General features: G+C 42.0%; 1 long non-coding RNA gene across 1 annotated transcript in view; it reads left to right on the top strand.

The window, feature by feature from the left end:
- LOC129629336 (uncharacterized) overlaps window positions 1–26,690 on the top strand; it is a 604,584-nt gene that overhangs the window by 53,161 nt on the left and 524,733 nt on the right. Inside the window, exon 2 of the long non-coding RNA XR_008703175.1 lies at window positions 875–1,016. This is a non-coding gene — a long non-coding RNA (uncharacterized LOC129629336). The remainder of the gene's footprint in view (window positions 1–874; window positions 1,017–26,690) is intronic.

Below are 26,690 nucleotides of genomic sequence, written 5' to 3'. Positions count from 1 at the left end.
GAGCTGAATACTTATCCTATTCCATCAAGATACTTCCCCAAAGCATAATTTCCTCAGAGGGTTTAAATTTTCACTCCTTAACAGCTTTAGAATATGTCCGTCTCAGTCATGTGCTAGACAGAGCTGCGTTCACACGTGACTTAGCAATTACCTAAAACACTGGCTGTAATGCAGAGAAGGTCATTACGTGACGGCACAACTGGACTCTGTAATGCATCTCTACTAGGAACTCTGTTCCTCTTCTGCTTTTCTAGAGGCTGTAAACAGGACAGACCTGGCATGTGGTATTGATTGTAAGAAAATGGCCCTGATAAGTATCATACAACATACATGCTGAAGTGCGAGTTACAGAGGCTGAGGATGAAGAGAGGCTCTTGGAAAAAAGTTAACTCTTCATCCTTGGGCAACTAGTCAGGGAAAGAATCAAGAGAAATCTGAGCCGACAGATGAAGGAGTTAGCTCCTTACATCTCATTACAGCAATTCTTTGATTTCCTATTTTGAGGCACTGTTGGAGGCCGGATACCATTCTCCTAGTGTATGTGGAACATCAAAAGAAAGTAAACAGCTGTTTCACTGGCTTTTTATAATAAGAGATCTGGAGAAATGAACTAAAATAAATACCTATGCAATTGTTATTAATGCACACAGACCAACAGATTCCTTTTTAAGTCTTTTATTGTCAATTTCAGCATGAGTAGAAAAACACCAATAACAGTATAATAATGCATATATATGGAATTTAGAAAGATGGTAATGATAAAAAAAAAAGCATGAGTAATGGTTTGTCTGAAGTACTTGTAAGTCTGCTTATACTAATAGTTGTTCTGTTACCAAATGCATTATCCTTTGCATTATCTCCCCGCCCCCTCCAGATTTCATAAATTTGAGTATCACGCCTGACTGGCTGGAGGAGGCAATAAACAGTTTCATTTTGAGCCTGAATGATGGAGACGAGGATGATGCCTTTGAATTATTATTTTGATGCACGAATTTCAGTCTTCTGAGTAGAAACAGGTAGACATGTCTCTTTGGTATCTTGTTCTGTTTTCATCTGAATCCAGATTCTCACTCATAACCACTCCTTTGGGAACAAGTTTCTTTGTATCACAAACTTTGAATTTTCTCTTCTTTGCATTACAAAAAAAAAAAACCAGTCTCCATTTGCACACCTGTATTCATGGCAACATTATTTACAATGTCCCAAAGGTGGAAGTAACCAAATGTCCATCGACAGATGAATGGATAGAGAAAATGTGGTATATACAGATGATGTAATATTCAGTTCAGTTCAGTTCAGTTGCTCAGTCGTGTCCGACTCTTTGTGACCCCATGAATCACAGCACACCAGGCCTCCCTGTCCATCACCAACTCCTGGAGTTCACTCAGACTCACGTCCATCGAGTCAGTGATGCCATCCAGCCATCTCATCCTCTGTCGTCCCCTTCTCCTCCTGCTCCCAATCCCTCCCAGCATCAGAGTCTTTTCCAATGAGTCAACTCTTCGCATGAGGTGGCCAAAATTCTGGAGTTTCAGCTTTAGCATCATTCCTTCCAAAGAAATCCCAGGGCTGATCTCCTTCAGAATGGACTGGTTGGATCTCCTTGCAGTCCAAGGGACGCTCAAGAGTCTTCTCCAACACCACAGTTCAAAAGCATCAATTCTTCGGCACTCAGCTTTCTTCACAGTCCAACTCTCACATCCATACTTGACCACAGGAAAAACCATAGCCTGTTTATATATAGGAATATATATAAATATAGGAAAAACTATATTGCATAGATGTAATATTACACCACCTTAAAAAGGAAGGAAATCTTGTCATATGCTACAGTGTGGATGACCCTTGAAGACATTTTGATGAACAAAGTAAGCCAGTCACAAAAGGACAAATACTATTCTTTTACTCATACCGATATGAATCCACTTACATGAAGTCTATAAGGTAGTCAAAATCATAGAAACAGGAAGTGATTGCCAAGGGCAGGGATGAATATTTAATAGGTTTAGAGCTTTAGCTTTTAAGATGATAAAGTTTTAGAAATATGTTCCTTAACAATGTAAATACATTTAATAACTCTGAATTGTATGCTTGAAGTGGTTAGGAGAGCAAATAATAGTGTTATGTGTTTTTTTTTGCCATTAGAAAAATTTCGCTAAGTCATGTCTTTACTCTTTTGTGACCCCATGGACTCCTTTGTCCATGGATTTCCCAGGCAGGAATACTGGAGTGGTTTGCCATTTCCTTCTCCAGGGGACCTTCCTGACCTAGGGATCAAACCTGGGTCTCCTGCATTGCAAGTGAATGCTTTACTATCTGAGCCAAAGGGAAGCCCTATGTGCTTTTCTGCCATTAAAAAAGGGACTTAACAAAAACAAAAAAATTATCTTTCCCCTGATGATACTGTAATCCTTGACATCCCCCTGCCATGATTTCTCTCCCATGCTGCACATGGCTGAGTTGGTACAGTTCTTGTTTCTAACATGCATCTGGGTCTTCACCTTTCCTCCCTCTTGAATCTCACATCCTTTAATAACACTATCCTCCTTGCAACCTCAGTAAGGTCAGCTCTTCACCTCCCGGACAGTTTTCTTCCTTTTCCCCCCTGACTTCAGTAGCTGCCCCAATCTTCCTTTCCTGCACTTCCAGCTAGTGTATAGATTATTTTACCTCCACCAAAGTAATGCATTTGTCATTTAGGAAAAGGACAACCAAAAGGAAGAAAAATTAAAAAAATAGATTCATAGTTCAGAAATGACTGCCATTAGCCAAAGTGGGATCGCCCTCACCTCCTGCCCTGTAAATTACATGTTATTATTCAGCAGTATTTCGGGACCACCTTCCCACATGGTTCACGTCTTTGCTTCATCAGGTTTGGTCTTCTTTGATCAGGGGGATCTCTGCATCTGTATGACCGTATCTTGACCCCTCTGCATCACATCAGTCAGTCTTCTTTCCTCTCATCCCGACCTCCTGTCTTTTCCTTTGCCTCATCATCTCACTCCGGCATGCCCCACTTAATCTGACCAGAAGGAGAGAGGGCTGGGCTTGCTGCCTGACCAGGCTTCTTCCTTCACTGGACACGAGGTCTCTGTGGCAGTATCGAGATATGGCATAGTTCCCCTCTCTGCATTTCCAGGCACGCATTTAGTTCAACCCTGGTGATATGGTTAGGGGGAGTACACTTAGACTCGGGATCCAGTGACTTAGACTGAGTCCCAGCAGACATTTCAGTGTCCTCTCTGCTCTTCATGTGGTTGCGGTAAATGACAAACACACTACCACCCAGAAAGCACTTGAAACAGAGCCCAGCATATAACAAACACTTAGTACAGTGTTAGCTAATTATTTAAATAGAGATTCTGAGTATGGCACTCCACTCCAGTACTCTTGCCTGGAAAATCCCATGGATGGAGGAGCCTGGTAGGCTGCAGTCCATAGGGTCGCTGAGAGTCGGACACGACTGAGTGACTTCACTTTCACTTTTCACTTTTATGCATTGGAGAAGGAAATGGCAGCCCACTCCAGTGTTCTTGCCTGGAGAATCCCAGGGACGGGGGAACCTGGTGGGCTGCCAGACGTCTATGGGGTCGCACAGAGTCAGACACGACTGAAGCGACTTAGCAGCAGCACATCCGTTTGTTCCATCCCCACTGACACTATCTTAGTTCAGATGCCTTGTCCCCACAGCAGTCTCATAACCACTCCTGTCTGCACTATTTTATGCCTCTAATTCATCCTTCCTACTGCAGCTGGTGAGTTTTCTAAAACACAGATCTAACTAGGATCCTCCTCTGGCAGACCCCCTTCAATGGAACACCCTCCTACTCTTTCTCTGAGGCCCCATGAACGGCCAACTGTACATCTTCAAGATGCAAGGGAAGCTGGCACCCTCTCCAGAAGGCTCCCCAGGACCTCTCCCTTCCCCCAAGCCTGGGTTGAGTGCCACCCAAGTGCTCCCGAGCATCTGGTGCTTGCCTCTTCCGCGCCACATACTGCATTGCATTGTGACGTGCTTGTTCATGTCCCCTCATTATCCGCAAACTTCCTGATGACAAAAGATAGTGGTTTTCCATCCTGAGCATCTGGTATAGCAGTTGGACTATAATCTTTGATAAGAAGTAAGATCACTTCTCAGGATCAGTGTTTTTTTCCCCCGGTGGCTGATCTTAATTGTTACGTGTTGACTTTTGATGATTTCACTTTCAACAGGTGGATTTTTGTGGACCTTGTCCCCACATTCTGCTCCACTGTCCCTCTTTCCTGCTACCAGTTTCTTGTCTCCATAACCTTTATGTTTCGAACCTTCCCTCTGTTTTCCTTTATCTCTTCTCTTACAGTGCTCTGTCTGCTGCCCTGTAATTATGCTTCTCATCCTTGGCAGACGTTAGCGAATTGTGCCAGTGTTTGTTTTCCCTTGGGGTTGTGAATCACTTGTGGGCAGGGACATCGCTTCTTGGCCTCCTATCTTCTGTAGCACCTGAGTTCACTAGGGTTTTGGTAGGTAGTGGCACCCCACTCCAGTACTCTTGCCTGGAAAATCCCATGGATGGAGGAGCCTGGTAGGCTGCAGTCCATGGGGTTGCGAAGAGTCGGACACGACTGAGTGACTTCACTTTCACGCATTGGAGAAGGAAATGGCAACCCACTCCAGTGTTCTTACCTGGAGAATCCCAGGGATGGGGGAGCCTGGTGGGCTGCTGTCTATGGGGTCGCACAGAGTCAGACATGACTGAAGCAACTTAGCAGCAGCAGCAGCAGTCCACTTAAATCCAAAGCTTTGAGGAGGGAGATCAAATAAACACATTTTTTAGCACTCTTGTCTCTGGAAGCATATTATTAATGCAGTGTCAAGTGGTAAAGAATATGCCTGACATGCAGGAAACGCAGAAGATTAGAGTTTGATCCCAGGGTCGGGAAGATCCCCGGGGTAGGAAATGGAAATCCACTCCCTTATTCGTGCCTGAAAAATCCCATGGACATAGGAGGCTGGTGAGCTACAGTCCATGGGGTCTCAAAGAGACATGACTGAGCATGCATACACCAGAGAAATTGGCAATCGTAGGAGAAATCTTATACAGAAAAAGTGCCAAGAAGAAGTTAACCCTTTGGGTAGAACTGAGTGAGATAACTATCTTCCTATTTGGACCTTTGTTTAATTTTTAAAGCTGGTAAGTATTCTGTAAGACTTTTTGTAGACTGGGGAGGTAGAAACCAGACTGTGTCTAGGGTCTAGGTAAAGCTCAGATATGTAATGAATGCCCAATACATATGTTACATATTTTTTATGTTACACAAGGATGATGAGGGTTGATTCTGGAGGACAGCTCCCCTTCTAGATTCTTCTGTAAAAACGGATATGATGATAGTCCCTACCACATAAGGTTGTTGTGAGGATTAATAAAGCACCTAGAAAAACCCCTGGCACATAGTTAGCTCTAAAAAAGATAGCTGTTATCACTCTGTTGGCAATTGTGATATGTGCCATATCGTATGTATCCACATACTAATTCAAAGGGGTTCCCCTCACTTTTCAGAGGCTCACAAATGTCAATGTCATTTCTTTAAGATCACATAGCTATAAAGTGGCAGCGTTGGGATTTGAATTAAGTATTATTTGACTCCAAGTCCATGTTCTTTACATTATGCTGTCCTTTTAGAAGGACAGCATGGTAAAGGCTGACTGTTTTGAACATGAATCTCTGGATAAAGTTGTTCAAGTTGGTTTTTGTGGCTCCCAGTCTCCGCAGATTATTATTATCTGCAAATCCATGTATCAGAACCTGACATTGTGTTTTATTTTTTTATTGGAGTATAACTTCTTTACACTGTTGCATCAGTTTCTGCTATTCAATGAAGTGAATCAGCTATATGCATATATATATATATCCCCTCTTGGACCTCCCTCTCCCTCCTTACTCCCCATCCCTCCCATCTAGGTCATTACAGAGCACTGAGCTCCTGTTTCCTGGATCCTATATTTTTCTCTTTATTGGACTACTTTCATTTTTCTGGAGCATATATTCTAGAAAGTTCCTGAGAAGGAATACATAAAAGATATTTTACTTACTCATGATGGATTTCTGATTGGCTGGGCTAAAAACTCTAGGTTTTAAACAATTTCTCTGAAGACTTCTAGTTTCTTGTTGGCAACATGAATGCCATTTTGATTCTGGGTTATTTATGTGTGGTACGTCCTCTCCAAGCCTCTCTCTCCCTGTCTCTCTCTCTCCTCTTCTCCCTCCCTGCTTGCCTCACTTTCTCCTCACATCTCTAAATCTTTTCTGTCCTCACTCCCAGATGATGCCTCTGCTTCATATTTCCCTGAGAGATGGAAGAAATGGAAAGAGAATGTATTCACTCTCTCTCACTTTGAATAAATTCTTTGCATCTGTTCCTTTCTTTCTTCTCCTTCTGGTATTCCCATTATGCTTATGTTACACCTTTTGTAATTATCCCACAGTTCTTCTACCATTTTCATTCTTTTTTTTTTCCTTTGTGTTTTAAGTTTGGAAGTTTCTATTAACCTGTTCAAGCTCACTCATCTTTCTTTAACTGTGTCCATTCCAGTCCATTGATAAGCCTATTAAAGGCATTCTTCATTTATGTTACAGTGCTTTTTATTTCTAAATAAAAAAAAGAAAAAGAAAACAGCATTTTCTTTGGATTCTTTCCTAATGTTCCATTTCTCTCTTTACATTGCCTCTCTATCCTTGCACTTTTTCCACTTTTTCCCATTATAGCCCTTAGCGTATTAATCATAGTTGTTTTAAATTCTTGGTCTGATATTCTTTGTCACCTATCAATTGGCACTTGCCATCTACCTCTACAGGATTAAATTATGAGCTGCCACGGCTGCTGACCTTCAACACCCTCTGAAAGTTCAGAGTAAAGAGCAGAAATGAGACTTTGTGCTCTGGAAAAAACTGGCAGAACAAGTCTTCAGATACTTAGATATTTTCAGAAGATGATTTTATGAGCCCAGTTTTTTACATCTCCTCATATCTAGAAAATCACTAAACTCTCTCATGGTGATGTCTGGTCCTCATGGCTAGCGGTAATCCTCATGAGGCTAGCAGAAGCCTTTTGTAAAAAAAACATGTGCTGGATTGTATGTACTCTCCCTTCACCAAAATCACGCATATACTGGCCTTCCTCTCTACCACTTTGGAGCAGTTTCTTAGAGCTCTCTGAAATGCTGCCTTCTGGGTTATAGTCCTAATTTTGCCCCACATAAAACTTAAATCACAGCTCTTATGTAGTGCATTGTTTTTTTCAGTTGGCAATTCCAAAATGTCTACAATGTCTGAGTTTGGTTCTGATGCCTGCTCTGTCTCCTCAAATACGTTTTTGTCTTTTAGTATTACTTGTAATTTTTTGTTGCGAGCTGGGCATGTTTACTGGGTCAAAGAACGGAGGTGGCTCCACCTTTAACATGAGGTCTTTTGATTCTCTGGCTAGGAGTTGAGGCTGTGTCACTGTGTGCTGTAGCTAAAGGCATCACAGGTAAAGCGTCCTTTGATGTCGTTGTTTTTGTCCCTCCTAGTGTCTTTGAGTTTTCCTAGTACCTTCTTCATAAACGAGAACAGATGTGCTGTTCTTTCTGCTGTATTTCTTTGTTTTATCCAGGAGCCCTGTTGATGTCACAGTAAGGTGTGAGGTTAGGAGACGTGTTCCATAGGTCTGTGGTTCAGTTCAGTTCAGTCGCACAGTCGTGTCCAACTCTGCAACCCCATGAACTGCACCATGCCAGGCCTCCCTGTCCATCACCAACTCCCAGAGTCCATCCAAACCCATGTCCATTGAGTCGGTGATGACATCCAACCGTCTCATCCTCTGTTGTGCCCTTCTCCTCCTGCCTTCAATTTTTCCCAGCATCAGGGTCTTTTCAAATGAGTCAGCTCTTCTCATCAGATGGCCAAAGTGTTGGAGTTTCAGCTTCAGCATCAGTCCTTCCAATGAATATTCAGGACTGATTTCCTTTAGGATGGACTGGTTGGATCTCCTTGCAGTCCAAGGGACTCTCAAGAGTCTTCTCCAACACCACAGTTCAAAAGCATCAATTCTTCGGCGCTCAGCTTTCTTTATAGTCCAACTCTCACATCCATATATGACTACTGGAACAACCATGGTTTTAACTAGATGGACCTTTGTTAGCAAAGTTATATCTCTGCTTTTTAATGTGCTGTCTAGGTTGGTCATAGCTTTTCTTCCAAGGAGTTCTGTGGTTAGGTTGTCTTCTAGTAAGCTATGTCCTTAGGCTGTCATCTTCACAAGTGCTTCTCAGTTTTTTTTTCCCCCCTTAGGTGAGTCAGGAAGGATAGAAAGGTATTTCTATCTGGAGTTGGGTATTTCCCTTCCCTCCTTTCCCTTGAGGAAGAGCCTTGTTAAGAAAAGAATGTTCTGAGCATATTTTGAAATGGTTACTTTTCCCTTCCCACTGCCAGAAGCACAGGACCTCATAGGGCTTCTATAGGCAAATCACATAAAGGACGGGAGCACCATAAATTTGGGCCCTTCTGGGATTTTTAACTTCCAACCTTGTGCACAGAGTCACAAACATTTTGTCACTTACAGTTTAAGTTTTCCAATCCTGTTACTAGTTCCGGTGGTGAGTTCTGCTCTCATAAGCTGTGATTCTTTGTATCTATGTATCTGTCTTCCCAGTGTGGGGGACAGTGATCTGCCCTGTGACCTCAGTTCTCTGATCGACCCAAGAAGAGTTGTTGGTCTTCAATTTTTTTCATCTCTTTTCCCATACTGAGGACAGGAGTGATGACTTCCAAGCTCCTTACCTGCTGGACTGGCAACCAGAAGTCCCTGAATCTGTATCACATACTCTGCCTTCCCTTTTGCTGCTGTAAACTATCTAAGGATCCCCCTTCTCTTATGTCTTGTCCCTTTTCCACTATCAGAAGACATTACTCCAGTGAGAGTCCCCTCTTTCTCCTACATCATAACATTTACCTTTTCCTGTGTCATTTGTATCAACTGAAAAATGCTGTAAGAGTTCCTATATTAATATACAGATAAAACAAATACACAGAACAAACTCCACACCTTCATGTGACCACAGACTCTTAATCCTGCTACTGATCGTGGTGCTTAAGAGCTTGATTTCAGTTCCCTGTCTGGAAACGGATCCCAGGAAGTGAGAGTGTTGAATCCTAACCATTAGACCACCAGGGACTAGTGGCTGGAAGCAGGACCCTGGCTCTTGTCTTCTTTGTGAAAAGAATTTTAGCAGAGAGGTGGAAAACAGTGAGACAGGTAAAGTGTTTATTAGGAAAGTACGTGCAGCTAGACACATGGGCAGGACTCGGAGAAAGTTACATGCCATTGGGGGTGGCTTAGATTGCTAATGCAGGGACAGTTTTCTGGGTCTTTGTTTTCCTCTGGCCAGCCATCTTCACCCCTATATCTGATCTGACTCAAGGCCCTACCCTGTGTGCACACGAATCTTTTAGCCAAGAAGGATTTCAGTGCAAGGGTCTCTGAGGGTCTCAGGCCATATTATGGGCTAGTGTCCCCTCTGCTGAGAAAGTTTCCTCAGAACCCTTCTACACACCAGAAAGGTGTGTGGTCTGGAGGGGTCTCCTTGACCATAAGAATGAGAAATGTATGGCATCCTTATTTTAACCTAAGCAGGGATTAACCTGTCTCTGCTCCTGCCATTACAGTTATTTAGAAGTGTCCGCAGGAGACAAAGTCCAACTGTCTCAAAGCATAAGCAGGAGGCTCCTTGTAAATGTCTAGTTGGGGGCCCATCTACCTCCTGCCTCACTCCTATCCCATTTATGTTCTCTCTTTCACCACAGAATTCTCTGGAAGACTTATCCATGCTCACTGTCCCCATCCCTCCTCACCCAGGCTTTCATCTTCCTTTCTTCCTGGAAAATGCTTTGTTCAAGTGCAGTGATCTCCATGTTGTTACATTCAGGGCTGGGCTTTTGTTCACCATCTTACCTGACCTGTTGGCAGCACTTTGTAAATGTTGATCTCTGTTTGCCTCGAAAAGCTGTCTTCACTTCACTTCTGCGAGTCCTTCACTTCCTTGGTTTTCCTTCTAGCTCACCTTTGTTTCTTTTAGGTCTCATTTGCTGATTTCTCTTTAGCTTCCTGACTTGTAAATTCTGGAGTGCCCCAGGGTTCAGTCTTCAGATGTCTTCTTAATCTGTAATTATTGCCACATGATCTCATCAGATCTTCTGCTTTTAAATATGCATTCGTATGCTGATTATTTCTGTGTCAGAGACCAGACAGCTGCTCTTAGAACCTGTCCCTCTTCATCGAGGGGGCACAATTAGACTGCACTTCTAGTCTTCTTTACATTTAAATATAGCCATTTGATTGAGGTACAGGCAAAGGGCTATAATAAGTGTCATGTACTATTTCCCAGCCTAGCCTGTACATCATGGTGCTGGAGAAGACTCTTGAGAGTCCCTTGGACTGCAAGGAGATCCAACCAATCAATCCTAAAGAAAATTAAGCCTGAATGTTCATTGGAAAAACTGATGCTGAAGCTTCAATACTTTGGCCACCTGATGCGAAGAGCCCAACTCATTGGAAAAGACCCTGATGCTGGGAAAGATAGAGGGCAGGAGGAGAAGAGGGCAACAGAGGATGAGATGGTTGGATGGCATCACCGACTCAATGGACATGAGTTTGAGCAAACTCTGGGAGACAGTGAAGGACAGGGAAGCCTGGTGTGCGGCAGTGCATGGAGTCGCAGAGTCTGACACAACTGAGTGACTGAACAACAACAACGAGGCCTGTAAACATCACTCACTGCTGATCTTAAATTCACTCTTCCCTTTTGCTGACTGGAGGCAGAGAACTCCACTGATAGAGCCACACATGGGAAGAGCATGGATCCCAGAGTAATCAGGTGAAAGGCTGACCATCAAGCAAGAACATTAGTTTGAACTTTGATTGCATTAAGCCACTGTGAATTTGGGATTTGGCTCTTATGATGGCTAGAATTACCTTAACTGAGACAGAAATTGGTGTCTGGAATGGGTGCTGCTGAAACAGAAACCTAGAACATGTGGCATTCCTGGGTGGTTTCATGGCAGGCAGTAATGATGGTTTCTGTGTAATGAAGAGAAACATCTGGTTAAAACATTTTCTGTGGTATGTTGGGAGGCAGACGTATTGCTAAAGAATTCATGTTGCTATTGTTCAGTCTCTCAGTTGTGTCCAACTCTTTGAGACCCCATGGACTGCACACCAGGCTTCTCTGTCCTTCACCATCTCCTGGAGTTTTCTCAGACTCATGTCCATTGAGTTGGTGATGCCATCTAACTATCTTGTCTTCTGTTGCCCCCTTCTCTTCATGCCTTCTATCTTTCCCATCACCAGGGTCTTTTCCAATGAGTTGGCTCCTTGCATCAGGTGGCCAAGGTATTGAAGCTTCAGCATCAGTCCTTCCAATGAATATTCAGCATTGATTTCCTTTAGGATTGACTGGTTGGATCTCCTTGCAGTTCTAGGTACACTCAAGAGTCTTCTCTAACACCACAGTTCAAAAACATCAATTCTTCAGTGCTCAGCCTTCCTTATAGTACAACTCTCACATCCATACATGACTACTGGAAAAGGCACAGCTTTGACTATACAGACATTTGTAGGTAAAGTAATGTCTCTGCTTTTTAATACACTGTCTATGTTGGTCAAACTTTTCTTCCAAGGAGCAAGTGTCATTTAATTTCATGGGTGTAGTCACCATCTGCAGTGATTTTTGGAGCCCAAGAAAATACTTTCACTGTTTCCATTGTTTCCCCATCTATATGCCAGGAGATGATGGCATCAGATGCCATGATCTTAGTTTTTTGAATGTTGAGTTTTAAGCCAACTTTTTCACTCTCCTCTTTCACCTTCATCAAGAGGCTCTTTAGTTCAAGTATTAGAATATAGAAGTGTGGTGTGTATGTTATTATTTGCTGTGCTTGATAAAGTACTAAAAGAAAAAAAGGGGGCTCCAGAAAGAATCCGTTGATTTATAAGCAGAATGAAAGTCATACGAAGAACCCAGAAGTTCATTTGGAAGACCCGTTGTTTCTAGGTACCAAATGGTATGAGATAAAATTTAAAAAGGCTGTGAAGGACACAGGGCCATTATGATTGAGCCTTGAAGCTCTGATAAGATTAAGAATATGATTTGTCTCCCCAGCCTATTTTGTCAACTTGTTTCCAGTTGGCTGTTTACTAGAGATGAAAAAGTAAGAGGCGAGAACGCCATGCCATTTCTATCATTGGTCAGCATCAGCTTGAGAATTACATCAAGGAAAGAACTTTTGCTGTAGTAGCTGACAAGGGTACTGACAGTTAACAAATAGAATTTCAGCCTATTAAGTTACGAGGAGATTGTACTGCCAGGAAACTGTAAGCTTAGACTAAAATGTTTTATATCCATAATGCTCACTCCCAAATTTCCTTCTAATCTTCAATCTTAAGTCACTTTATGAATAAATTATGTACATAATAGGCCCTCATTTAATATTTATTAAATAAGCCTGTTTTATGACCTGTTTTACCTCTTTGGAATTTTTTAAGGATCTTTTCTGGTATTCTGAAGTTTTGCAATGATGTACTGATATACTGTAGTGTGATAATTCTTTTTTTTTTCTGCCATGCCATGTAGCTTGTGGGATCTTAATTCCCCAACCAGGGATTGAACCCAGGCCCTGGCAGTGAAAGCACTGAGTTCTGACCACTGAACCACCAGGGAATTCCCAGATTCTTTATCCTTTGTGCCAGGCACTTGTTGGACCATCTTATTCTGGAAGCTCATGTCCTTCAGTTCTGTTCTGAAAGTTTTCTTTTATCATTTCTTTGTTAATCTCTGTTGTTTTTCCTTAGTTCTCTGTGTCTGGAAATTATTGCATTTTTGTTTGTTTTTCTGCTGTTGCAGAAACTTTATTTACTTCCGTCTTCTAATCCTATTGCATACATTAAAAAATTTCTGTTCTCATGCATTCCATTTTCAGTCACCGTTTGTTTTATTGATAAAAAGCCGTATTGTTCTAGCAGCACAGATACAATGTCTTCTTTCATCTTTTGAAGATACTAATTACATCTTTTAGGAGCTTTGCATCCTTGCCCGTTTCCCCCAATGTCCCCTTTTAAAAACATTGTTTAGACCCTGTTTTCTACATTAGGTGGTCTCCTCAAGTGTGTGGTGACCACTGACTGCACTTCTAATTATATAAAAGTGTCTGGAACCGACCGGAAGTTCTTGTGACTAGCAGAGCTTCAGTGAAGGCTGATAAAATGATGACTTGGCATTTTCACTGGTGCATCTCCAGCTATCGGTATGTATAATTCTTTCCTCCTAAGTAGGTCAGTTTCCCACAGAAGTGTCCTCTGTCTTCTGCCTGAGATGTGAAGCGGGTGGAGGTGAGGAGGCTGCCAGCACTCTGGGAGCCCGGGAGGAGAGGAAGATAGGAGTCTTGAAGTTCCCTGCTAGAGTTCTCCTGCCTTGCCCTCTTTGCAGTGAGAGTCCTTGCTCCTACTTTCATCTGGACCTGATGTCCCTCAGACCAGAACCTCTCTTGTCAACTTCTCCAGAGGTCCAGTCTGGGGTTGGGTTGGGCAGGGCAGTCACCAGCTGTGGGACATAAGTAGTAAAGAGTTCACCTCTTCTTTATACAAATTTTCAAATTAGCTTATCATTTCAGCCTGGAAATACTTAGAGGTGCAAACGTGCTTCTTCTCCAGTTCTTGATCATATTATACACATAATTTTTTTCTGTTTTTTTTTTTTAACTCCACCCTAGAGCTCTTGTGAACCTATATTTTAGTTTTTCTTTTCCAGTTGACTAAATTGTTGACATTTTTAATTTCCAAAACTTTGTTGACATGTCCAATCTGCTGGTATTTCCTAGTCTATATTTTTGTGCATTTGTTAGTTAAACCCATTTTAATGGTCCTTTTGTGTGTTATTTTGAGAGGAGTGTACTAAATAAAAATGTATGGATGTTGAATTTGCTTTGTTTTTCCACAAATCCATTCTTATTCCTGAAACTCTGAACCTCCCTGGCTTCTATTCTGTCCCTGTCTGATGATCTCCCTCTAGCTCGGTCTGTTCCTCCTCTGCTTCTCATGGGCTGCTCTTACCTTGCTTTCCCCTTCAACGGTGGCCTTTCCCAGCCCTTCCTCACAGGGTCTACTCTTATTCTTCTGTTATACATTTTGATCAAGTGACCTGCACCTTGTCTAACAGTTTTAATAACTCCTGTCAGTGAATCATTTACACACTTCTGTCTCCCGTCTGGCACCTTCTCCCAGTTCTACGTTCAGATAGCTGGATCTCATCTGGGCATATCCACTGAGTTGTCCCATAGTGCCTTCCAAAAGACAGTGTGCCTGAAACAGAACATGGGGTCTCTTCTCTTCCTCACACTAACTCCTTCTTCTGTATTTGCATCTGTACTCACAGAAGTCATCAACGTGGGGGTCCTCTAATCTTCTTCTTTTTCACTCCATAGAGCCAGATAATCACCAAATCTTGCCAGGTTTTCCTCCCCCATGTTTTCTTGACTGCATCTCTTCCTTTTATCTCCATGATGACTGGCCACATAAAATCCTTGCCGCTCTATTACCACAGCCTCCTCACTGCCAGCTGCTTCTGCTTTTTCCCTCTTAAATTCATCCTTTGCTCATATACCAGAGTGACCTCTCCAAAGTATAAATCTCAGCATATAGCTCCCCTGCTAAAACCCCTTCAACTGCTCCCCAACATGGAATAAAATCTATGTTCCTTGGCATGGTATACACGGCCTTCTGTGCCCTGGCTTGAGCGCATCTCTCTTGCTCCATCTCATTTCACTCCTGGCCTCACATGTTCACTCTTGCACAGAGCTGCCTATTTTTTTCTCCTCCTCTTAGTTTTCCTGCTTCTGCACCTTTTCTCCTGTGATTTCTTCTACTCTCTTCTTCTTTTTAAACATGACTAAAAAGGATCTTATATATATCCTTCAAGATATAACTCAGTGTGTTTATTCTTCTCAAGGAAGCAGCTTCTAATTTCTCTGGTTTTGTGATGTGCCCTTTTTCTGTGCTTTTATGTGTCCATCTGTGCATATGGTGTCCTAGCATTTGTATGTACACACCACTACAATTAATAATTTTCAGTTCAGTTCAGTTCAGTCTCTCAGTCATGTCCAACTCTTTGCGACCCCATGAATTGCAGCACACCAGGCCTCCCTGTCCATCACCAACTCCTGGAGTTCACTCAAACTCACATCCATTGAGTCAGTGATGCCATCCAGCCATCTCATCCTCTGTCGTCCCCTTCTCCTCTGCCCCCAGTCCCTCCCAGCATCAGAGTCTTTTCCAATGAGTCAACTCTTCACATGAGGTGGCCAAAGTACTGGAGTTTCAGCTTTAGCATCAGTCCTTCCAAAGAACACCCAGGGCTGATCTCCTTTAGAATGGACTGGTTGGATCTCCTTGCAGTCCAAGGGGCTCTCAAGAGTCTTCTCCAACACCAAAGTTCAAAACCATCAATTCTTCGGCACTCAGCTTTCTTCACAGTCCAACTCTCGCATCCATACATTACCACTGGAAAAACCATAGCTTTGACTAAATGGACCTTTGTTGGCAAAGTAATGTCTCTTCTTTTCAATATGCTATCTAGGTTGGTCATAATGGACTTCCTTGGTGGCTCAATGGTAAAGAGTCCGTCTCCTGAGACACAAGAGATGCGGGTTTGATCCCTGGGCTTGGAAGATCCCCTGGAGGAGGAAATGGCAACCCACTCCAGGATTCTTGCCTGGGCAATCCCGTGGACTGAGAAGCCTGGTGAGCTACAGTCCATGGGGTCGCAAAGAGTAGGACACGACTGAGTGACTGAACATACAAGCTCTCAGTGACCTTGGTACACTGCAAGTTCCTCCAGAGAAAGGATTCTTCCATGTTTTTGGTGTCTGACACATAGTTGGTATTCAATAACTGGACATTGAATGGAAACGAACTGACTTACAAATTACTTCTTGGTGGCTTGGAATCAGCCAAAGCTCAGAAATCCCGAAGAGTGTGGCAAGAAGTACTGAAACTACAGTTGTCATGGGGGCATATGGGGAGTCAAAGGTGATTTTTGGCCTTGGTTTCTCTTGCTACTTTGAGTGTTTCATGTGGTGAATATTGGGGAAGAATATGCCCTGATCTGGAGGAGATGGATGGTAGGGTAGATAGAAAGTGAGAGACAGTTCTTGTTCCATTGTTGATGAACTGAACGTGCAAAGAAAGGCTGGTTATAACTTGGGTCATCACCATGGGTTAAAACATAAGATTGTATGCTGTTAAGTTATCTAGAAGAGGGATAATGAAAGGTGGGTCCTACAAGTGCCTGGCAAAGGGGAGTGGATTGCTGGAGAGGCAGGCAGGATGAAATAAAGGAAAAGTGACATCTACGTTCACCTTCCTCATATATCAAAGTTCTCCTAGTCTGTTCCCAAATGTCTCTGGGCCATGTCCAGTTTGCAGATGGTAGTGGGCATCCTAATGATGCATGTAGGCTCTTCAAGATAGCTCTCATAAATAGCTCTCGTGCCCTGGGAGATGCGCCAAAACACATTTCCATGATGACTGTAAAGATGCTTGCTAAAAAAGCAAACAGCTCATTAGTGGCCTTCTGATTTCTTGTGCAGATGGAGTGTGAAATTGTGGCTTGATGCTCCAAAGGTATACCTTTTTGTCTCACCTTTGATGATGATTAAGAGAAGTCCGGTTTGATTTGATGGGGAGGGTGGATGTCGGTGTAGGTGGGGAGAGTCAGATGGGCAGTGAAAGGAGGAATAATGAAATGGAAGGAGAGGAATGCACACACCCTCTTCAACCCAGTGCTTCATTTGACCTTCAGGAAATTGTAATAGAGATCACATGACTTTGCGTTTGCCTGGAAATTAACTGCTTCTGTTTGTTCCAGGCCCTGGGATTGATGAGCGAGTCTGGGGATTCTGAGCATAGAATTATAATAAAGGGAAGTGTCTCAAGCAATTATTAAATATTTAAAGACCTACCTCAATGCTAACTTGTCAGATGAAATGAATGAAATTGAAATGGTTTTTAAGCAATATTTCCAATGGAATGGATAGAAATTCAGAGATGAAAATTATTCTATTCCATAAAGGAAATACTTTCTGTTGGTGTTTGTAACATGGTGTTTTTGCATCACCTTCCATCCCAAATGTTAATTAAGGAACAGCCTGCTCAGGAGGTGGATCAAATGAGGAATCCAAAAGAAAAGGACCTGGTCAAGGTTCTTTCTTTTCCTTTGCAGTATTATTAATGAAAGGTATGCCGAGGGCCAGGGGACATTAATCCCCAGTGCAGTTGATATATTCTCTATCAAAATAAAGGGAGACAAGAGTTTTGTTTACAGTTTCTTTTCTTGCCTAGACTGGACAATGTGAGATGAATAGGTGGTAAAATAAAATTATTCATCAGAAATGCTGTAGAGGTTTTCCTTCACTGGACGTATAGTAAATATGTCCAGTGGATTAGCTGGACATACGTGGATTAGCTGCCCAATCCTCATTCCTCCCTGTTTTTTTTTTTTTTTTTATCAAAACACTAATTTTTTTCAAGTATCCACCTCTGGCAGAAATTTATAATTACCTACACAATACCAGTTTTTACTTATTCATAGTAATTTGACTGTGAGAAGTAAAAATGCTCAGATATTTTTCTGCCTCCCTCTTTCAGCCTCCCTCCCTTTTCAGCCTCCTTTAAAAAAATTGATATACATTTGATGGATAACGTTCTGTACACTTAAGACATACAACATGTTCATTTGATACATTATATATTGTAATATGACTCACTGTAATGATAGCATCTCTGTCAGGTCACAGAATTATTATTTGTAGTGGGAATAATTAAGATCTAATCTCTTAGTCTGTTTGATAACTATAATAAAATCTTTTGTCTATATTCACTGTGAGTGCCTTATATCTCCAAGACTTATTCATCTACTGCTGTAAGTTTGTACCCTCAAACAACATTGCTCCTACCTCCCCACCCTCCAACCCCTGGGAGGCCCATTTTACTCTGTTTTTATGAGTTTGAATTTTTTAGATTCCACATATCACTGATGTCATACCGCATTTCCCTTACTTATCTCACTTAGCATGTTGTCCTCAGCGTCCATCTGTATTTCCATAAATGGCTGGGTTTCCTTCCTCCTCATGAAAGAAGGTGAAAGTGTTTCTTGCTCTGTGTTTGACTCTTTGCAACCCCATAGACTGTAGCCTGCCAGGCACCTCTGTTCGTGGGATTCTCTAGGCAAGAACACTGGTGTGGATTGCCATTTCCTTCTCCAGGGGATCTTCCCGACCCAGGGATCGAACCCAGGTCTCCCACATTGCAGGCAGATTCTTTACCATCTGAGTCACCAGGGAAGCCCTTCTCATGACTGAATAATTTTCCTCTCTGTGTGTGTCTGTATCTCACATCTTTATTCATTCACCTGTTGACAGGCACTTAGGTTGTTTTTATATCTTGGTTATTCTGAATCCTGCTGCAATAAACATGGGTATTCTCCAAGCCATGCTTCAGCAATATGTGAACCGTGAACTTCCTAATGTTCAAGCTGGTTTTAGAAAAGGCAGAGGAACCAGAGATCAAATTGCCAACATCTGCTGGATCATGGAAAAAGCAAGAGAATTCCAGAAAAACATCTATTTCTGCTTTATTGACTATGCCAAAGCCTTTGACTGTGTGGGTCACAATAAACTGTGGAAAATTCTGAAAGAGATGGGAATACCAGACCACCTGATCTGCCTCTTGAGAAATTTGTATGCAGGTCAGGAAGCAACAATTAGAACTGGACATGGAACAACAGACTGGTTCCAAATAGGAAAAGGAGTTCGTCAAGGCTGTATATTGTCACCCTGTTTATTTATCTTATATGCAGAGTACATCATGAGAAACATTGGACTGGAAGAAACACAAGCTGGAATCAAGATTGCCGGGAGAAATATCAATAATCTCAGATATGCAGATGACACCACCCTTATGGCAGAAAGTGAAGAGGAACTCAAAAGCCTCTTGATGAAAGTGAAAGTGGAGAGTGAAAAAGTTGGCTTAAAGCTCAACATTTAGAAAACGAATATCATGGCATCTGGTCCCATCACTTCATGGGAAATAGATGGGGAAACAGTGGAAACAGTGTCAGACTTTATTTTTCTGGGCTCCAAAATCACTACAGATGGTGACTGCAGCCATGAAATTAAAAGATGCTTACTCCTTGGAAGGAAAGTTATGACCAACCTAGATAGCATATTCAAAAGCAGAGACATTACTTTGCCAACAAAGGTCCGTCTAGTCAAGGCTATGGTTTTTCCTGTGGTCATGTATGGATGTGAGAGTTGGACTGTGAAGAAGGCTGAGTGCTGAAGAATTGATGCTTTTGAACTGTGGTGTTGGAGAAGACTCTTAAGAGTCCCTTGGACTGCAAGGAGATCCAACCAGTCCATTCTAAAGGAGATCGGTCCTGGGTGTTCTTTGGAAGGACTGATGCTAAAGCTGAAACTCCAGTACTTTGGCCACCTCATGCGAAGAGTTGATTCATTGGAAAAGACCCTGATGCTGAGAGGGAGTGGGGGCAGGAGGAGAAGGGGACGACAGAGGATGAGATGGCTGGATGGCATCACTGACTCGATGGACATGAGTCTGAGTGAACTCCAGGAGTTGGTGATGGACAGGGAGGCCTGGCGTGCTGCGATTCATGGGGTCACAAAGAGTCGGACACGACTGAGCGACTGATCTGATCTGATGCATATTTCTGTTTGATAGCCTTTCATTTCCTTTGGATATACACCCAGGAGTGGAATTGCTAGAACGCATGGTAGTTCTATTTTTACTTTTTTTGAGGAGCCTCCAGGTCATATTCATACAGTGCACCAGGTTCCCTTTTCTACACACCCTCCCTGACATTTCGCTCTTGTCTTCTCTGTGATGGCCTTTCTAACAGCTGTGATGTTTCATGGTTTTGATTTGCATTTCCCTCATTATTAGTGTTTCCATGCACCTGTTGGCCATTTGGAGATGCCATTTTTGGAGAAATATCTATTTAGTTCCTAGGCCCACTTTCAGTTGGCGTGTTTATTTTTTCTTATTGAGTTGTATGTGTTCTTTATAAAATTGAGATATTAATTCTTTATCTGATATATGCTTTGCAAATATTTCCTCACTTTCTGTTCGTAACTTTTCATTTTGTTGATTGTTTCTTTTGCTTTGTAGAAGCTTTTAAGTTTGATGTAGTCCCATTTGTTGATTTTTGCTTTTGGTGTTTGTGGTTTTGGTGTCATATGTAAGAAAGCATTCCCAGTGTCAAGGGGCTTCTTCCTTATGTTTTCTTCTAGGCATTTTTTCGTATCAGGTCTTATGTTTCATTCTTTGATTCAAGTTCATTTTATGAATGGTGTGAGATAGGGTTCTGATTTCACTTTTTTGCATGTATTTATCCAGTTTTATCAACAAGATTTTTTGAAGGGACAACTTTCCCCATTGGATGTTCTTGGCTGTTTTGTCAAATACTAGTTGAGCAAATATGCCAGTGTTTAATTCTAGGCCCTTTAATTGATTCCATTGATGTATCTTTTTTTTTTTTTTAATGCCAATACCACACTGTTCTAGTTACTACAACTTTGTAGTATAGTTTGAAGTCAGGAAGTGTGATGCCTCTAACTTTGTTCTTTCTTGGGATTGCTTTGGTAATTTAGGGTCTTTAGTGGTTTTATACAAATTTTGGGTTTCTTTCTTTCTTTTTTTTTTTTTTTCCTATTTTTGGGAAAAACATCATTGGAATTTTGACAGGGATTGCACTGAATCTATAGATAGATTTTGGTAGTATGGACATTTTAGCAATATTAATTCTTCCAATACATGAACACAGAAGTCTTTTCATTTATTTGTGTCTTCTTCAGTTCTTTTTTTCAAAGAAGTCTTATAGTTTTCATTGTACAGATCTTTCATTTCCTTGGTTAAATTTATTCCTTGGTATTGTACTGTTTTTGATGCTATTGTGAATAGGATAATTCTCTTCATTTCTTTTTCAAATGTTTCACTATAATTGTATAGAAATGTAGCTGATTTCTCTATGTTGGTTTTATATCCTGCAACTTAACTGAATTCATTTCTTAGTTCCAGCAGATTATTATTATTATTATTTGTTTGTTGTGTCTTTGGTTTTCTATATACAAAATTATACCATTTGAAAAGAATGACAGTTTTATTTCTTCCTTTCCAATTTGGATGTCTTTGGTTTTTGGCCTTGCCTGATTGCCCTAGCTAAGACTTCCAGTATTATATTAAATAGGAGTGGTGAGAGAGGTTGTCTCTGTCTTGTTCCTGATCTTAGAGGAAATGCTTTCAGTTTTTCGCATTGAATATAATGTTAGCTGGGGTTTATGGTGTATGGTATGGGTGACCATGGAACATAATTCTGGCCCAGTGAGAGGAAAGGGGAACTTGTTATATGGGATTCTAGAAAAGCTCCTAAAAGTGAGTAGAGTCACTTGGCCTTTTCCCCCTTTTCCATTCTTCCTCTGTAAACTGTGGACGTGATGTATGGGGCTATAGAAACCAGCTTGTGATAGATGGTTGGGTAAAGACTGAGAGAGATGTAGCCATGTCTGTTGGGCATTATTGTTTGCAGCCTTGAACCAGTTCTGAAGCTCTTCTGAATTTGAAACATGAAAGAATAATGGGTTCCACTTCAGGGCGCTGTGATTTAGGTGCTGTGTTACACAAATGCAAGTCCCCTAAGAGATACTGCACCAGTCAGAGTGCATCTCCAGCTCACTTGTAAACTGATTAGTCTAAGTCATGTAAAATCCAGTCTTTTGAGTGATTGGTTTAGGCATGAGCATGTGGTGGGAGCTGATGAAATCTGACCATTGTGATAAGACGAGGAATTTGCTTTACCCCCTGTAAATAATATCCTTGACTCAGTGGACATTAGTCGAGCCAACTCTGGGAGATGGTGAAGGACAGGGAAGCCTGGTGTGCTGTCCATGCTGTCACAGAGTCAGACACGACGTAGCAACTGATCAACATAAACAACAGACAGATGCGTTTCCCCACTCTTAGAAGAAAGCATATCAGACAGAATATTTTCCTTTGTAGACACTGTCTAGATTGTAATGTGATGCCTTATGTATCATAATGTAATCACCGTAGCCATCTTGCAACTTTGAGGGGAGCTGATCTGGGAATAAAGCTGATACAGTGAGGTTGCATAGTGGATATTGGGGAAGAATCAGATGTTTGATGATTTTGTTGACCTGTGAAGTCAGTCAGTCCAGGAGTTGCACATTTTGAGCTTCTGGCTTTGTAAAGTAATAAATTTTGGTTGTTTAGGCCAGCAGTTGGCAAATTTTTTTCTGTAAAGGGCCATATAGTAAATACCTTTGGCTTTGTAGGCCGACTCTCCCATGGTCGAGTGGAAGTGGCCATAGACAATACGTAAGCAAGTGAGCACGTCTGAGTTCCCATAAAACAGGCAGCTGGCAGTATTTGTCACTCAGGCAGTAGTTTGCTGAACCCTGGTTTAGACACTTGAGTTGAGGTTTTCTGCTGCTTAACTGATTTACATCTTACCGGCTACTGAGGTGGAAGGTAGAATACATAAAATCTAAGACCTCTTTCGGCTCAGAGATTGGCTGATTTGGAGAATGACATAAGAAGAGACCAGAAAAGAGAGAAACAAGAAGTGGGAATGACGAAAGGTACTTCCAAAAGAGCTAGTGGTAAAGCAGCTTGAAAATATACACCTACTGTAGTTGAATAGGAAAGGAAGAAATATCCACCCCTTAGCAGAAGCCTGCTAGAAGAAGAAAGTCCCACAGAGTGTGGAAACATTTTTTAGAAATTTCTAAAAGTTAGGCATGTATATGCTTCTTATCTCACCACCCAGACACAAATCTTCTTATAAAGATGTAAATATAGACTTTTCCTTTTTATAAAAATGAATTGTACTGCATATGCTGATTGGTGGCTTACCTTTTCCACCTTAACTGTGGATTCTGAACAATTCATTAGATTCATAAAGTTATAAAGCTGTCATTTTGAAGGCTGGTTTTTGGCCCAGAAGGCAATGGCAACCCACTCCAGTACTCTTGCCTGGAAAATCTCATGGATGGAGGAACCTGGTAGGCTGCAGTCCATGGGGTAGCTAAGAGTCGGGCACGACTGAGTGACTTCACTTTCACTTTTCACTTTCATGCATTGGAGAAGGAAATGGCAACCCACTCCAGTGTTCTTGCCTGGAGAATCCCAGGGACGGGGGAGCCTGGTGGGCTGCCGTCTCTGGGGTCGCACAGAGTCAGACACGACTGAAGCGACTTAGCTGCAGCATAGAAGTAGCAGTTAATTTAACTGGTCCCTATTGTTCTTTCATTTCAGTTGTCTTCCCTGCTACCCATTGTTCTGCTATTATATAATAATCTTGAAATTCTCTATTTGCTGTTAGAAAGTTCTGTCCCATTCCCTCCCTCTAAAACCTTGTTTCAGATGAGCCCTTTTCTCTTCCCTGATAATGTCAAGCAGCTGGTAAAGGGCTATTTACAAATGTTTCAGTTTAGCAATGAGAGTCATCGTCTTCTGTTCCACTCTGAGTGAAATCCTAATGAGGTCATTTGTCCAGATGTGAAACTCTTGAGTCTTCAGGGATTTCAGCAATGTTTAGTCTTCTGGTTGTATTTTTCCATGTTATATACAGTCCTTACCTTATCAGGGTAGGGCTGCAGGTTTGTCTGTTGATCAGAAGTAGTCAACAGTAATGGTCTGCAGATTTACTTCCTTGCTGTCCCTCTTTACCCCCACCCGCCAACCCAACATCTAAAAATTGTCTGAATCATTTCAGGGACAATTCAACTCATACTGGTTTGGTCTGGAATTTTCTAGTCAATTTGTGTCTGTCAGTTTGTGAGAACTGGTGTTCACTGGACCAGATGGAACTATTTATAATTGGAGGATGCATACCTGAAGTTTTCCATACTGTGTCCACCCTCCTCCAGCCAGGGAGGACACTACAAATATCATTCATGTTTAACTTCAGAATGGAATCTAAGACCCAGAGAAAGCAAGAAACTTAGCCAATGAAGCACAGCTAGATAGAGATGAGACTGAAGGAAGGAAGATCCAAGCATTCCTGGGGAATTCTCTGCTGTTCCTCTGTGAACAGGGAAGTCTGCCAAGACAGAAGTTTCTTTTGGGAAGTGATCATGCAATATCTCTGAGTTGTGGATGGGGTGAGTATTGAAGAGAAAAAGCACAGAACAGCAGGTGAATGCATAAAGGAGGAAGATTCTGAGGGAAAAATAGAAAATATAAAATATTTTGTGGGTAAACATTTATTGGCATGAAAAGTTATCTCCTATCCATAAAGTGAAAAATTTAGGTTACAAGGTAACACGTGGAGGGAGACTCCATTTTTGTTAACAAATTAACCTCATATGACTGTGTCTGTCTGTCTGTCTATCTGCCTACCTAAAAATTTACATTTCAAGGTGTTAACAGTGGTTATTTTTGGGCATGGGGAACCTGGAGTTTTATTAGTTCCTTCTTACTGATAAACCACATTTTCTAATTCTTTTATAATAAACATAGATAGCCTAATAAGAAAAAGTTATAATTAAAGAAATACACTTACAGATAAAGTTGTGGAATGTGTATGTGTTTTTTTTGTTGTTGTTGTACCATGCAGCACATGGGATCTTTGTTCCATGTGTTTGTGTGTGTGTGTGTGTGTGTGTGTGTGTGTTTGCGCACAGACACTCAGTTGTGTCTGACTCTTTGCAATCCCATGGACTGTAGTCCACCAGGCTCCTCTGTCTATGGAATTTTCCAGGCAAGAATACTGGAGTGGGTTTCCATTTCCTACCCCAGGGGATCCTCCAGACCCAGGGATTGAACCTGCATCTCTGATATCTCCTGCACTGGCAGGTGGATCCTTCACTGCTCCGCCACTTGGAAAGCCCCCTTTGTTCCCTGACCGGGGATCAAACCCAAGTTCCCTGCATTGGAAGCACAGAGGTCTTAACCACTGGACTGCCAGGAGAGTCCTGTGGATTGTGTTTAGAAAGCATATCTATATGTCACTAAGACTTACAAGTCAGGAGTATTTTCAAATGCTCTTTTGAGTGAAGACTATTCCTTTCATTGGGAGTACCATTCACACAGTACCTTTTGGCATGATTCCTTGACAGTCTTCACAATCCCTCAGAGCTCTAGAGGACAAGTCTAAGTTACAATTACTGGGTGGGTAGTGGCCTGTTGATTTTTATCTTTTGTTTTTGCTTTGAATGAATGAATAAGAAACTTTTCATAACTCTATTTAAATGTCATTGAGGCTGAAATCAGCCATGAAATTAAAAGACGCTTACTCCTTGGAAGGAAAGTTATGACCAACCTAGATAGCATATTGAAAAGCAGAGACATTACTTTGCCAACAAAGGTCCGTCTAGTCAAGGCTATGGTTTTTCCAGTGGTCATGTATGGATGTGAGAGTTGGACTGTGAAGAAAGCTGAGCGCCGAAGAATTGATGCTTTTGAACTGTGGTGTTGGAGAAGACTCTTGAGAGTCCCTTGGACTGCAAGGAGATCCAACCAGTCCATTCTGAAGGAGATCAGCCCTGGGTGTTCTTTGGAAGGAATGATGCTAAAGCTGAAACTCCAGTACTTTGGCCACCTCACGTGAAGAGTTGACTCATTGGAAGACTCTGATGCTGGGAGGGATTGGGGGCAGGAGGAAAAGGGGATGACAGAGGATGAGATGGCTGGATGGCATCACTGACTTGATGGACGTGAGTCTGAGTGAACTCCGGGAGTTGGTGATGGACAAGGAGGCCTGGCGCGCTGCGATTCATGGGGTTGCAAAGAGTTGGACACAACTGAGCGACAGTGACTGAACTGACTGAGGCTGAAATTGAAAGGACATCAGTGACTAAATCACTTGGTTTTATACCTGAAACTAACACAGCACTGTACATCAACTATGCCTGCTGCTCAGTCACTTCAGTTGTGTCCGACTCCTTGAGACCCTATGGACCATAACGTTCCAAGCTCCTCTGTCCATGGGATTCTTCAGGCAAGAATACTGGAGTGAGTTGCCATGCCTTCCTCCAGGGGATCTTCCCTGACCTAGGGATGAAACCTGCATCTCCCGTAGCTCCTGAATTGCAGGCGGATTCTTTACCCACTGAACCACCTGAAAAGCCCTTAAAAATGAAAGTCCCTCAGCCATGTCCAACTCTTTATGACCCCATGGACTGTAGCTCACCAGGCTCCTCTGTCTATGGAATTCTCCAGGCAAGAATACTGAAGTGGGTAGCCACTCCCTTCTCCCGAGAATTGTCTTGACCCAGGGATTGAAACCAGGTCTCCCACATTTTAGGCAGATTCTTTACCATCTGAGCCACTAGGGAAGCCCCATATTCCAATATAAAATAAAAATTAGTAAAAAAGAAAAGGCGTCAATGAAAGGATAACAAAATGGGACAATATGTGTAATTCTTTTTTTTTTTAATTTTTTAATTGAAGGATAATTGCTTCACAGAATTTTATTGTTTTTTGTCAAATGTCAACATGGATCAGCCATAGGTATACATATATCCCCTCCCTTTTGAACCTCCCTCCCATCTCCCTACCCATCCCACCCCTCTATGCTATGCTATGCTAAG

Source organism: Bubalus kerabau, chromosome 15 (assembly GCF_029407905.1).
Source record: "Bubalus kerabau isolate K-KA32 ecotype Philippines breed swamp buffalo chromosome 15, PCC_UOA_SB_1v2, whole genome shotgun sequence".
NCBI lineage: Eukaryota > Metazoa > Chordata > Mammalia > Artiodactyla > Bovidae > Bubalus > Bubalus kerabau.
Note: the sequence above shows the minus strand (reverse complement) of the source record. Positions and strands in the feature narration are given on the sequence as shown.